At 35.4% G+C, this 13269-nt stretch overlaps 1 long non-coding RNA gene across 2 annotated transcripts in view; it reads right to left on the bottom strand.

The window, feature by feature from the left end:
- Window positions 1-8324, bottom strand: part of LOC148946440 (uncharacterized) — a 260044-nt gene extending 251720 nt beyond the window's left edge. Inside the window, exon 1 of one of the 2 annotated variants that reach the window (XR_016142635.1) lies at window positions 8221-8324. This is a non-coding gene — a long non-coding RNA (uncharacterized LOC148946440). The remainder of the gene's footprint in view (window positions 1-8220) is intronic. The other variant, XR_016142636.1, reaches the window with a different exon arrangement.
- Between the last annotated feature and the right edge of the window lie 4945 nt (window positions 8325-13269).

The following is a 13269-nucleotide window of genomic DNA, read 5'->3' as shown; positions in this document are numbered from 1 at the left end:
CAATGCTCATTCATTTGTATTTTTTCAGTAAAGTACAAATTTTGTTCTGGCCTTGGGAAGGCATAGGGGTTGTGTGACCAATTTATGTTAATTTCTGCTCGTTTTGAGTTTGACTCGGTTAATTATTGTAATTTCTGTTCGTTTTGGGTTTCATTGATTTATTGATGCTGATTTGGGGTATTTTCACGCTTGGTAGATTATTTGATTTTATTTTTGCTCATTTTTTGTTTAATAGAGTTCTTTACTTTTCTTCAAAAAACTTATTTTGTGGAAAAAGTTTTTAAATTAATGAATGTAAGGAGTGATGTCAAGACATGACGGAACAGAAACAACATTAAATATTCACAAAATGTACTGCTACCCTCTCAACCCCCTTTCCGCTCTTTACCACACTCCAATACAATGTTCTCAAATGTTAGTTTTAATTTACTAATTTAGAGAATGTTTTATGTACATCATATTTTACCACTTTAATTTTGGTTCAAAGCTGCATAAAAAAAAATGTTAACAAAACATATGCAACCTCTCACTGACTATTAGCAACATTCTAGCAGGAGGTGATATTGGTCTATGGAGGAGGCAAGGTCAGGATGGTCCTTAACTTTTCCTCGATGTGTGGGGAGTGTGGGTTATGTGATGTATAAGTGTGAAGAATTGAGTAAGTTGTGAAATGAAGCGTATCAAGAGTGCAGGTTTGATGAGAGATAGATGGTAAATGTAAAGAGTGATGGATATTTTGCAAGTGTTAAAAATTAGGGCAATTTCTCAGGCTGGCAATGGAACACAGAAGTATATTTTTGTGTTTTTCTTTGTTTATGTAATGTCAGTTATTCAGAAGTGAATTTTATTTTTGCTTTGAATTGCCATGGCCTTAGGGGTCTAAGCACAATAAAGCTTATTATTATTATAAGAGGTTCATTTAAATCCCTCTCTATGTTCATATTATCTACATGAAGTCTATTTAAAAAAATTATTTCTATTGTATCTAATCATTGAGAAAATCATTACACAACACATGGATATTATTTATTATTATCCAATTCCATATTTTCAAGCCTAACTTTTAGGGAGTGTATTTTATTATTTGAGTCTTCATTCATATGCAGCTTTTTTTACCAAGATGGAATAGAATTCTTGAGGAAACAATCCTTAAAAAGCAATCTTTTCTCATAAATTGATCTATTTACTGGAATTGGTGCAAATGAACAAAGCCTAACATTAAACAACTCAGTTAAAAAACAAATCGTCTGGAAAACGGTGCACACAAACAAAGCCTAATATTAAACAATCAGTGTGCAAGATTTACCGGTAAGTTTCGAAACTTACTCTTACCAAATAAGGTACTGGTAACTTTGGTTAAGTGGTAAGTTTTGAACACTCAGGAATTTAAAAGAAAATATTCTCTCTTCTCTGACAGACTGATAAGAAAAAATATTCTTTTTGCATAATTTTATTTGTTTATTTCCTATTTTGTTTACACAGGGGAATGAATTATAAAAAAATGCACTTTAGGCTTCAGATAATTCTTTATAAGAGACAATAAGACATAAGCTAGAGCTGCTGCTCCTCCTCCTCCTCATCTGGTGCCTCCTCCTCTTCAAATGCTATGTATGGCAGATAATCTTCCTCCAGAACCATCTCTACTATCACATGGCAGTGAACTATTAGTAGAAAGACATGATGGAAGCGTGAACATCCCTTCCAGCCTTTCACGCTGATTTCCAGGCATTTTCGAAGCTGCACGGCGATGTTCATTTTTTTTGCTATTGAGTGACTGACAGACCAATAGAATTTTGTTTGCTGTTTCATGCTTGATATGGTTTCTATGGTGGGTCTATACTAGTCCATAACCTGACCAGTCTATGTTACAGGATGCTATAATAACACAAATTGTTGAGATTTTTGCAGGCACTCCCATAAGCACTAACTTTGCAAAAAAAAAAAAAAAAAAAAAAATAACAAGCCCACCAACAAATTGCCAATTTGAAAGCTTTTGTAGTATCAAAGTACAATGATTTGGAAAATGGGGCACTGTTTTATATACCAAACCTTCCTTTTTGATACCTTAATTGCATAGCCTTTATAGGAGAAAAACTTATGTAATAAAAACAACAAAAAAGAAAACTTCTCTAGGCTATCTTGCACCAGGCAGAATGAAAGCTGGTAACAATAGCAGTTTAACAAATCAAAAATCAAATGTGCATTATTTACCCAATACTAACGAAAGCAATAAATCATGCAAATTATTTGATAAACATATGCAGTAATGGATGGATAGAGAGCATGACACAACTAAGAAAACAACTAAAGACATTAAGGCAGACTTGCTAAGATTGTAAAATAAGATAAAAAGTCAAAACATTGGCAAAAGCCAGCACAAGTATCCATTTGAAAACCAAGATTCCAAAGAAAAGATTCAAATTGATTTTGTGGAAACCTCCTTATAATGATGCTTCATCCAGAAATAATTAAGAATCTAGTGGGGTGATGGGAAAGATTTATGTTTGGACACTAGTGGCTGCTGTGTCACCATTGCAATGCTAGATTAGAAGAGATTGGACAGGAAATTTTTTTATTAATAGGCCTTACTACCCGTATTATAGTCAAAAATATAATTCACTGATTATTTATTCTATAGTTAAAGATAGCCAGTCAAAAAATTCAAATCAAAAGTCAAATACTCACCAAATTAAATTGATCTCTGCTATTAAAATCCTATATATATATTCAGACTGACTGACTCGTTATATACCCCCTTTTTCTTTTTTTTTTACTCAGACAGCAAATGACAAAGTGGTAGTCCAACTGAGCAATATCAACATAAGCTCAAAGGGGTATGACTCATGCATTGAATCTGATGAATGAAATTCTTTTTGTAATATATTTTAGTGAAGCGGCAGCTCTCTTAGGGATGGATTTGTTTCAATCAAGAACATTTTTGTTGACCAAAAACTTAGACCTTCCACTTATGAAACTTGCCAGTAAGTTTGACCTAAAACTTACAATTACCAGGTAAGTTACCCATAGATAACTTACCATGTGGTAACTTATGTCTTGCACATTATATCCAAAGAAGTCACAATGGCTAGAAGAAAGACGAAAAGAGCATGGACGAACTACAAAAAGTGCAGATGTGATAACCACTATGACATGTTTGGGAAATGCAAAAACAGGCTAAGAAATTTGACTTAGAAGATTGTATAAAACCACAAGCAATTGCAGCTGACGCAAAGCAGAATCCAAAGGGGCTCAGGCCCCATGTCTCAGCAGCTAATCCCTCTAGACATGATATCCCAGACCTCGTGAAAGAGGATGACACAAAGACCTCAGAGGCTAAAGAAACAATGGATTTTCTCAACCCTAGCTTTGGTTCAAATTTCTCCACTCAACCTGTAGCAACACCTCCACCCACTTTACTAGAGCAAACAATTAGAGAACCAGTGTACATGACAACTATAAGTACAGAGAATGTTCTGAAAAAGCTTAAAAGACTGGATGCAAATAAAGCTGCTGGGCCAGATAACCAACAACCAAGGTTATTAAAAGAAGTGACTGAACAAATTTCTGAGCCAGTAGCAGTGATGTTGGAGATGTCACTTCCAAAATCCTCCCATGTGACTGGAAGCAGGCCAACATCAAGCCCATCTTCAAGAAAGGGAGAAAGGACCAAGCCATTAATTATTGCCCTATAAGTTTTACTTCTTTTGTATGCAAGGTCCTTGGGAGCATCATTAATGAAGCACTGTCTCTCACCTTGAAAGAAATTGGTCACTTTCAAACAGTCAGCATGGTTTCTATAAAGGTTGCTCAATTGACACAAACCTCATTGAATCATATGACTTTGTGACCAGACTCTTGGATGATGGCCTTCTGGTGGATGTCATATTGCTTGATCAAGCAAAAGACTTTTATAAAGTACAGCTTCAACTTCTTCTCCTGAAAATGGAAGCATACACAGTGCATGATGATATTGTTGCCTGGATTGAAGCCTTTCTTACTGGAAGATCTCAGAGGGTAGTAGTTTATGATGTCACTGGTAAAACAGTTTTTCCTAATGAAATTCTTGTCATTAGTGGAGTCCCACAGGGCACAATCATGGAGCCCAAGTTGTTCAGCACATATACTAACAACTATACAACTCACCTGAAAAACCCCCTGACACTATATGCTGACAATTGCAAGCTCTTAGGATATGCCCAAATTAGTCCCAATCATTCAACAATGCAAGAAGATTTAGATCAACTATTCAGATAGTCATCTGAGTGGGGTTTGCAGTTCAATGTGTCAAAATGCATGTCAAATCTTGGACATAACAACCCTAGATGACCTTACCAGATTGGAGATAACCTACTTGAAGCTGTAAATCAGGAGAAGGACCAGGGGGTTAATGGTGATGATGAACTCAGGTCCCACAGCCATGCACAAGCTCAAGTTACTAAAGCAAGCCAAGCCCTAGGGCTCATAAAACAAATGTTTACCACCAGGAAGCTGTGTGTGGTCAAGAAACTGTACAAAGCTATTGTATATCCAAACCTGGAATTTGAAATGGCACTAGCATCTCCTTATTATAAAATGAACATTAAAGCCCTTGAGTGTACAAAGGCAAGTAACAAAGCTCATACCAGCTTTGTGAGACAAGCTGTACAAGGAACACCTTGTCCCTCAAACTCCCCACCCTAGGCTATCAAAGGAAGAGAGGAGACGCAATTGCTACTGTCAAACTGCTAGAAAACGACCTCTCAAGTCAAGTTTTCTCCTCATCCCTCACAAGTACAACAAGAGGTCCCACAAAGAAGCTGCAAGTCCCCTATTGCCATTGACATGAGAGCAGGCAATTCTTCTCTGTATATGCTGTCCCTCACTGGAACAGCCTCTTTAAAGCCACCATCCAGTCTCAAACCATAGATGTGTTCAAGAAAGGAGTTCATCAGGACTGGGCCAATGCAGAGTGTAGGCTAGCCTGGGATGCCAAACCATAGTCATGTCACACCACCAGCAAGATGTTCCACAGGAGGCTCATCACCACCTTATCTCACTGGAGATACAACTTAAGGTAAGACTTAGAATTATTCTGATTCAAAATCTTGCCTTAGATTAAAAGTATCCATAATTGTCTATCATTTCAATACTTTGCTCTAACTTTATTACTGCTGTAATAGAGTCCACAGCATTTAACAATTTTAAGTTCAAGCTTAAAGTGTGTGTATATAATCAGGTTCCACTGTTTACTATCAGTGTATTTATAAACTGTTAGTATTGTATATCATTAAAATATTCAAACTAATCATATACCATACCTGCTAAGAATGTTTGGATAAATTTAATGGTGAAACAATCTACATTCTAGGTGATATAAAATAGATTTAAAGTGATTTGATTTTTGAAATGGTGATTAGCTGTCTTACTAGGCTATTGTCTCTAGATTCTCAACTGTTGACCTTAAACTTGTTTCTGTTGTACAGACTATGGTTGACATATTCAAGCTCATTGTATACTTTTTAAGGAAATTTAAACATTTCTAATGGTCACATAGTCTACTTCTGCATGATACATGTGACTTGACTGTTGAAGCAGTAATTAACTATCTCACTAGGCTACTGGGCATCTTACCCTGGTTTCCAAATTTTTTAACATTTCTTTCTGGGGATTGGGAGTGCTGTACTAATAATCTTCAGTGGCATAATTTTGTCAAAATCTTCTGAGAGGGGACAAAGTTTGTTAAAATTTTGGATGTTCATATTATAGACTTAGGAATAAAGTGAACATACCACTTGATGCCTTTTCTATGCTCTTTGTGAATATAATAATTGCTTCTATTGGAAATTCAAATTTCCTCACTCCCACCCCCCTAATGTGTAAATATACACTGGTATACCCTGAATTGTAACCATACAAAGAAGTTATGAACACTAGTTAATTTATTGAAAAGGGTTTAAAAATACATAACTAGTTTATACATAAGCTGTTCAAGAATAATATATTCCAGAAACATTTAATTATGTCAATTAAAAACTCATTTGCTAGGCACATTAATAAAAAAGCGTTTTCCTGCGGTTTCAAGTTTTTCGAATGCCGTTAACAGAAATAACTATAAATTTAGCAATTTTTGCTTGAACTTTGCCATTGACAATTCATGGTATATATTTGCACATTAAAGGAGTGAGTAAATTTGAATTTCTGGTAGAAGCAATTATTATATTTATAAAGAGCATTGAAAAAGGCATTGAGTGATATGTTCACTTTATCCCTAAGTCAATAATATGAACTGCCAAAAATTTACCAATTACATACACCACTAGTACTCATGAATTCCAGCAGATTTTGCAGATTTTAATAGCATTCTAATTTTCTGCATCTAGGCTACACTCAATGCCTTTTTTATGCTCTTTATAAATATAATAATTGCTTCTATCAGAAATTCAAATTTACCCTACCCTTTAATGTGCAAATATATACCATGAATTGTCAATGGCAAAGTTCAAGCAAAAATTGCAAAATTCAGTGCTATTTTTGTTGACAGCATTTGAAAAACTTGAAATGGTTTGTGGTAATCAAGGCTAGTTCTGTCAAAATGTTGTCTGGAATGTCTAGAAAGCAGCTGCATTCAAGATACAATAACCAAAAATATTCTTTCTTCACTTTTAACATTAGAGAAAATGGTAAAATTCTACTTTAGCTACTTTTGGCTATCTTGGAAAAGAGTTAGGTTAGGAAAATGAAACTTTCAAGGATGGGTCTACAGGCTAAAGTATGTCACGGGAAGGTATTTTGAAGTACCTACCTTGGTAAAGTTCTATCAAATCATATTATTGACTTACGCATAAAGTGAATATACCACTTGATGCCTTTTTTTATGCTGATTATGAATACAGTGATCATTTCTATCAGAAATGGATTTCAGCCCCCCCCCCCTATATATGCCAATTCAGGGTATATATTTCTACAACCTAACCTAACCCTGAATTGACATATATAGGGGGGGGGCTGGAATTCATTTCTGATAGAAATGCTTATTATATTCGTAATCAGCATAAAAAAAAGGCATCAAACGGTGTACTCACTTTATTCCTAACTCAATAATATGATTTGGTAGAACTTTACCCCTACCTCTACTCCTTCTCCCTCTAGTGGGTCCTGAAATTTGCCTACTTGACAGGTCTATACCTATTGAAATTTTGACAAAACAACATTTTATTATAATTTTCAGTTATCCATTTCTTTTTCTCTGGCTTTAGTTCTGAAAATATCCTTGTTATTTAAGTAGAATTTCAAGCCATATCAATATTTTTTTTCAAAATCTAGTAAGTGCATTTGCACATCTTCAAAACCTTATAAATTGGGACTGAGCAAAGTTGTGAAGCTGAAAACAATTTTGTTGTTTTTCATTTAAGCAGAAGATCTATTCTGCAAGGTTTCACTTTTATAACACACAGATTTAAAGGTCATCAAAAGTCAGGACCCAGTAAAGTTCTACGAAATCATATTATTGATTTATAACTAAAGTTAATACACCTGTCAATGCCTTTTTTTTAGGCTTACTGTGATCTTACTAATCATTTCTATCGGAAATGAATTTCAGCCCCCCCCCCTCTATCGGCTCTATCTAGCCTAAACTGAAAGGGGGAGATATAGGGGGGCTGAAACTCATTTCCGATAGAAATGCTTATTATATTCGTAATCAGCATAAAAAAGGTATCAAATGGTGTATTCAATTTAGTTCTAACTCAATAGGCTAATATGATTTTGTAGAACTTTACACAGGACCCTCTAGAGGGAGAAGGAGTGGATGTAGGTGCTTCAAAGTACCTTCCCAGGACATACTTTAGCCTGTAGACCCATCCCTGAAAGTTTCATTTTCCTAACCTAACCTCTTTCCAAGATAGTCAAAAGTAGCTAGAGTAGAATTTTACCAAGAAAATTTACAAAACTACATCCTGACTTTGAGCAAAAATTAAATTTGTCCAAGGGTAGCCTAAATTCCTAGTAGCATCCATGCCAGGGCCAACAGTCCAGGTAATGCAGGCTTGAATCATCCCAATGGGAATCCAAAATTCACCCCACACCCTCTTCCCCTTCTCATTTGTTCATAGATTTATACCCAATAAAGACCACAGGCAAGCCTATCTAGGTTGCAGCCTAGGCAACCATTGAATGACAAGGAAAACTTGAAGGTAAAATTCGCAAATTTTTGGATTCTATCAACAGTTTCTCTACGCTTACCTTATAATATAAGCAGAATAATAGTCCTAATAAATTGAGAGCTTTTAGATAATCCTCTAATTGGTGACACTATCCTATTTCTGTTCAAATCAGGGCAACCTTACAATCTGATTCAAATATATACTGCTACCTATGGGTCTTGCAGCAACGCTACCTATTGATTTTGCTTTAAGGAACACAAGCTGCTATAAAAGCCAACCAAAGAACGTGGGAAACTGTATTCTGGTTGTTGATAAGACTACGCAGGGCTTATGGTGTCAATAAAGTTAATCAAGTTTTTCATGGAATTACTAACCATAAAGTTTGTCCTACTCACACAAGGATTTCACCTTTTTGACTTTACAGCAAGTTTTCATAGAAAGTAACTGAAATAATCAGACGTGGAGCAGTGAAAACCATCTTTTTAAGTATTTTTTTTCCTTTTAATAATAGATAAAATATTTTTTTGTCTAAACTTAAATTTTCTAAACCAGGAAAAATAGTTAAACAAGTATATAATATTATGTATGTAGACACTAATTTGTGTGTGATTTATTTGAAATTTTCCACAAGTCTTTTGCTATTGGCTGAAGTTCGTATATTTTCTTGAAAAAGTTAAATAAAAATTACCTTTATACCGACAGCAATAAAGTCAACAAAGTTATACAAGTTAAATTTATTTATCAACTTTGTGTACACCTTTATTAACTTTATTGACACCGTGGGAGCCCCGCATAAGTCTAGTTGAATTTGCTATTTTCACATTTCCAAGATAATTTCCATAAACCGTCTTTGAAGCAGACAAATTACTAAAAATTATGAATATGGTCTCCGAAAGGAGAATATTTGAAGCTACGACAATGACAGTGGCTTAGAAACATGGGTGCTTCAGAAGACAGAGAAGGTTTTGTTAGAATCTAACAGTTAGAAGTTTTCCAGGGGAATTGCCTACGGATTCTTTTGGATACCCGGCTGACTGACCATATTTCAAACCGTAAGTTGTCCAAAAAATATGGCTCCATCCTGCTTTCTAAGGCTATAATGAGAAAGTTGAAAATGGCTAGGAAAGGTTATGCGGATGAAGGATGACAGATTGCCAAAGATCTTCTTTTTCGGCCAACCATGTAGGGCCGAGCGAAATGCAAATCGTTCCAAAAGGGATTGAGAAAGTTCGTAAGAAGGAACTTAAAGGAAATCAAAACTACACAGGGAAGTTTAAAGAGGGAAGCATTAAATAAATTGGGATAGAGAGGGAGCGTGTGTAGCTGTGTTTGCCCCAGGTGGCTTGGTGTTGTGATGAGTTGTTAATAGCACTAAAAGTAAAAATACCAAGCGAATTTAGTTCCCACAGTACCGATTGATTTTGGGGCTAATTTTTTTCTAGTTTCCTTGCGGTACCAATCAGTTCTTCATGAGCCGTCGAGCAAAACTGAGCAAGCATTTTTGAAAACATAAAGCATGTCAACCGTTAAGCAAGCGAAAGCTCAAGATTTGGTGGTTCTTATCCAGAACCTGTCAGTTTTTACCCAAACACAAGTAAAGCTCTGTATAAAACTAACACTAAAGAAGAAGATACTTCGCAACAAATACACTAGACTTGGAGATTTGCAGCGAACATGTGCATGTTATTTGTGGTTTTTAAGAAAAATTTTGCACCTATCGTTTGAAAACTTTTCCCCTCGTACCGATCGGTTTTCCTTATCTGCTATTACTGCTACTACTAACAACTCCCCACAGCACCAAGCCGCCTGAAGCCAACACAGCTCCTCTTCCATCCCAATCTATTCAAAGCATCCCTCTTTACACCCTCCCAGGAAGTTCCCGCCTCCCTTGAATATTTCTTTATAACATCCTCCCACACCAACCGCGAACTACCTGCTTTCCGTTTAGCCCTAGACGGTTGGACGAAAAGGACAATCTTCGGCAATCTGTCATCCTTCATCCGCAGAACGTCGGTTTTCCCATACGTCTGAACGGACAAATTACGGAGTAATTTCTGATTGTAGCTTGTAGGACAGAAAATGAGAGAAAATAGTTTGACGACGAGTTTGCGGAATGGAATGGAACTGTCAGGAGTAGTAGTTCTAAGTGCACAGTAAGACAGTTTATTTGCCATTAAGCAAACTTTATCAATTGCTATTTGGTGTTCAGTTGAAAATACGTGGAATTGTATTAAAAGTTGCAGGCTTGTCTTGGAAAGGGTTGTGAGCTTGTCTTAGAAAGGGTTGGAAACATAAGCTTATTAAAAATTATTTGTTGGATGGGATACTTGATATTTTATTTGTCATTTGGTTAGATATTTTAAACTGGAAGTTATGGTTACAAAGTGAACGCTTCATAGGTTATTATGGCTAATAAATCACACCCTAATTATAGGTCGTCAATGAATTTCTAGTCATAAAAAAGTTATTTGGCTCTGAACTAAAAAGGCTACCGATCACTGACCCAAATGACAGTGGTGCTAGTTCACGAAAATTTAGGCAGAGGAGGCAAAAACTATTTTTCAAAATATAGGGGTTGGCGAAGTCTTTTATTCCGAATTATCCTATAAAGATACCGAAAAAAATGGGTATTTTTCAATGAAAAGCTCTCTTCCCCCAAAAAATATCTTCCAAAATATAGAGGGGAATTTAGGGGGGATATGCCTCCTCTAATTGACGCCACTACCACATGACTCTTTCATAAATAATAGGGTGTTTTGGCGTGCGTTGCAAAAATTATGATATTTCACTACCTCCGGGATCTAATACGAACTCAGGGATTTATTTCGGATGTATTTGTTTTGCAGTTTTTCTCCTTAAATGAAATAGAGGTATTTTCGGAACAATCATACATTATTTGTAGAATTTAGAGAGGAATTGCGGCATCAAGTCCCACTCACTGTGGAAGTGGGATATCGTGTATGTATCTCCCTTTGGTAATATCTGTCTTTCAAATATTGGATACGGCTAGCCCCTCCTGATCAACCAGTAAAGAGAAAAAAGATCTGTTTACTGAAATATATTACCAAGCATAATTTGTTTAAAACTTATCTATGAGTTTAACACACAATTTAAAATAATTGGGTTAGGTTAAATTCAAGTTGGAACGGTAAAGATATTTCCTGTTCTTTTACACATGTAAGCAAGACCGTATCCAGGGGGGTTGGAGAGTTTCGGCCCCCCCCCCGAAAATTTTGTCCGACTCGTAAAAACGTAACAAAAAGAAATGAATTTTGTATACGTTTTTTGAATTCCCCCCTAAAAATCCTTTTGTCACCCCACTCTCCCCTCCCCCCAGAAAATGTCCTGGATACGGCCCTGCGTGTAAAAGCAACCAAAGACCTGAATTAGTGAGGATAAGTCCTCGAATTTTATAGTTTTTACTGTAAGAGCTTGAAAGTAAATACGGCAACTTAAATATAAACAATGAAACTTTGTATCATAAGTTTATTTGCAACCCATGTTTGCATTGTGAGCTGTTTCAGAATCATTTATTTCAATTATATTTTGTGGTATTTGATAGCATAAATCGCAAACTAAATGACACTATCTTTTCCAATCCTAGTCTAGGGCATTTAACTAAAGGCACTAATGAAATTTGGAACAAATGAGTTCTTACACCGGTTAGTTCTAAAAGGCACTGGTGCTAATTTGTTCTGATTATTGTTGTTAGCTACTATGTTGACAGTAGGGAATAAAAGATGCCGGTACTTGAGAATAGCAAGCAGAAATTGACCGAAACGCGCCATCAACAAAAAGTGGCAGCTTCCATGGGTTGCAATCTTTGAAGACTGAAGAACGGGCTTGTAATAAGAAAATAAAAATGAAAAAATTTAAACAATGGAAATTCATGAATTAAAAAAATTTTGACGCTAAAATATACGTGACAACTGTTTTTAAAGAATTTGATGGGTTGAATTTTAAATCCCAATTTTAGACAATTTTCATCGAAACAAAATGTATTCTTTCTTGTTTTTCTTCAGTCATCAGACATATTTCGATTGAGAGTACAATCTGGCTATGGTTATTTAAAAGGTGTTATCTGACACTTCGCAAACTCATTTTTAAATCCTTTATATTGAACGAATATGTAGAAAGAATCGCTCCGATTTATTTTCCTGCATTTTTTCTCACGATAAACGAAAGATATTTAATCCAATGTATCCCCCTTTCTCGGCTTGAAAAGCAGTTTTGTTTAGAATTTCCAATATTGTTTCTGTTTTATCTTTTTAGATACAAAAACCCTTCCTTGTGCAATGTGTAGTCAAAAATCAATTCAAATTTTTTCGTTGCACATAGTTTTTACGTAATAGTTTTTTGAACCTTTATTTTGTCTATTATTGCAATAGAAGATGATCATTCTTTCATAGCTTCTTTGAAAAAGTCACTGCTTTTGGTGACATAATCAAAAAGTAGAGATCTCCAAAGAAAATAGTGGATTTTATACATGTAGCCTACTATTCTATAAATTAAAATTTTCCCATAAGGGACGATTGATAATTGCTTTCTAAAATTGTTTTAAGGTAAAATTAAGTCTGCACAAGTAGGCCTAGGTCATCTTGGCAGATTAAGTGGGCTAGTTAACTCAGGCTGATAGACCATTTCGTTCACCTTCCCTACATTCAAAAGTATCCTAAAAACATAAGTATAAAGCGCCAAGGGTCAAATAAAATAAATTAGATGGCGATGGTAGTTTTTCTATTCAAAATTGCCCCAGCTGGCACTCCTGTTTCCAGTTTCCCAGACTCTTCTACCATGAAATTATCAAGAAATTATTTCCATGGTATGGTGTTTGACTAACAACTGAATAGGGAAGATAAGACACTTCACAGCTGTACTTCTTTTGCTTAAACATTTAAAATCTCGTATGTATTCAGACACTAGTAAGTTAGCTGTGGAGATTCCGAAGTATTGTACATTATTTCTTTTTTATGCAGTAGATTCTACTTTGAAAAAAACTCAAATCCCTTGATTTTGAATTGAAAATCAAGTATTTTGCAGAAGGCATTAAGACATGGCTAATTGTAGGAAAAAACCCAAGACAGATAGTCCGAGTAATTGAGAGACAAAAAGTGTTTAAATGGTACGG

The sequence above is a fragment of the Artemia sp. Qi Xiang Cuo genome, chromosome 12 (assembly GCF_049724085.1).
Source record: "Artemia sp. Qi Xiang Cuo chromosome 12, ASM4972408v1, whole genome shotgun sequence".
Classification (NCBI taxonomy): domain Eukaryota; kingdom Metazoa; phylum Arthropoda; class Branchiopoda; order Anostraca; family Artemiidae; genus Artemia; species Artemia sp. Qi Xiang Cuo.
Note: the sequence above shows the minus strand (reverse complement) of the source record. Positions and strands in the feature narration are given on the sequence as shown.